Source organism: Grammomys surdaster, unplaced genomic scaffold (assembly GCF_004785775.1).
Source record: "Grammomys surdaster isolate TR1022 unplaced genomic scaffold, NIH_TR_1.0 373, whole genome shotgun sequence".
NCBI lineage: Eukaryota > Metazoa > Chordata > Mammalia > Rodentia > Muridae > Grammomys > Grammomys surdaster.
The window spans coordinates 5178208-5180377 of record NW_021604792.1 but is presented as its reverse complement, the minus strand read 5'-3'; positions in this window follow the sequence as shown (position 1 = coordinate 5180377).

Sequence of the window (2170 nt, the reverse complement as noted above, 5' to 3'; positions counted from 1 at the left end):
CCCCCCCCAACTATGTCTCGTGTTTATACCCCCCGACACACACAAACACAATTAAAAAAATATATAAGCAAACCCTTAAGCACAGGTATTGCAGAGAGATAGGAATAGAGTATTGTGTGTAAGAGGCAGACAGGTAGGTAAGCAACAGTTTAAACCACCTTTGACTAGGCAGTATAGTGGTGCACAGCACTGAAGAGATTAGGATAGGAGAATCAAGACTAGTGTGGGCAACTAATAAGACACGGGTTCCCACGAAGGACGGAAGGAAGGAGGAAAGGAAGGAAGAAGGGAGGGAAGGAAGATGGATCTCCGGCTTAGATCCTCTACACCTCAATACTTTAGAAAAGCAGAGTGAGTCCACATGCAGGCAGGCTGCTGGGGCCTGGGGTCAGGAAGCGTTGGTGAGCGCAGCTGTGGGCAGGTAACACAGGCGAAGATGCCAGTGTGGCTCACAACTAGCTCTAACTCCAGTTCCGGAGGAGCTGACGCCCTCTTCTGGCTCCTGAGGGCACTACATGCACATATTGCAAAGGTATATATGGAAACAAAAGACCCATAAGCATAAAAAGTAAAACAAACAAACAACAACAAAAACCCACCCCTGGGTTCTCCATGAAAAAATAAGCGCCCTCCAGCCAGCCCCAATCTGCTGTTGGGTAAATGCAGCCTCAAAAGAACTGGCTACTAAGATTCTTCTAGGCTCCGCCCCACAGTTACCTGGCAACAGCCAGGCGTGCCTGACTCACTGTAAACGGGGCTGCTTGCCCCCTCCTTGCTCTCTTCTCTTGTTCTTCTCTGCTCCTCTCTCCCCCCTCTTCCCCCCTACCCCCCTCTCCCCATTCCCCTCCCCTTTCTCTCTCCAGTGCCCATGGCCAGCCACTACTCCTCTGCTCCTCAACACTCTCTCTCTCTCTCTCTCTCTCTCTCTCTCTCTCTCTCTCTCTCTCCTACCGCCTCAACTCCCCTCCCCATGCCCTAAATAAACTCTATTCTTTACTATTACTAGTGTGGCTGGTCCCTCAGTGGGAAGGGATGCCTCAGCATGGGCTCACAGAGGCACCCCCTTCCCCCACACCATACTGCACCTGCACCAAACGTATCCCTGACTTCTTTTTCTTCTTTATAAAACACAACACTATCAAGTTAAGGAGCCACAGCTCCATGTCCACAACTTGCAGTCTCGGGAATCCCAAACAGATTGCTGCTTGAAAGCAATGTTACTCTCCCTCCAAACCCCACACGGTCTCCTTCCAGACATGTGAGTTCTCAATAAATTGTTTGTTGTCTTGTATGTACTTTTTTCTTTCCCTGAAAACACATGTATGTGCACGCATATGTGCGCATATTTGCATGTTTCTTTATGCATGCATACATATACAGCCACCTCCATTCCTGTACTTCCTGAAGTCTGACCATGTGAACTAATAAAATCTATTTTCTGGGGAGAGGGTATTGCATGCCTTTAATATCTGGGAGATGGAGGCAGGTGGATCTCTGTGAGTTTGAGGACAGCTTCATCTATTTATAGAGTTATAGGTCGCCCAAGCTGAACAGTCATACACTATCTGAACATAAAAAATCGATTTTCCTCAGGCTGCTATTGTGTTCTCCCACCATCCTTTGCAGCATGTTGACTATGGACATTACTCCTGGTAGGAGACTTGACTGACTACATAGCTTTCTGCTCCCATCTGAGTTCACGCCCATCTCTGACTGCAGCCAACCAAGGCCTCTTCTCCCCCTCACTGTAGAGCAAGCTCTGCCTGCTCTCTGACAAGCTATGCCCTTCACTATTACTTAGTCTTCAGATTTCAGCTTAAACCTCACATGGTGTCCCTAACAGCAGTGTGTCAGATGGGGCTGATCTTAGCTTCCTGACATTTTGTTTCACTACTTTTGCTATTGTTGCTTTACAATCTTACACACACACACACACACACACACACACACACACACACTGTTAATATTCTGTCTAAACTCCAACTCCACAGTTACCTGGCAACAGCCAGGTATGCTCCTCCCCACAGTTACCTGGCAATAGCCAGGTAGTCCTGCCCACTATAAAAGGGGCTGCTTGCCCCCTCCTCTCTCTCTTGTTCCCTTGGCCCCACGCCTGCAGGATCCCCTCTCCCCTCCCCCCTTCTCTTCCCCCTCTCTCCACGTGGTCATG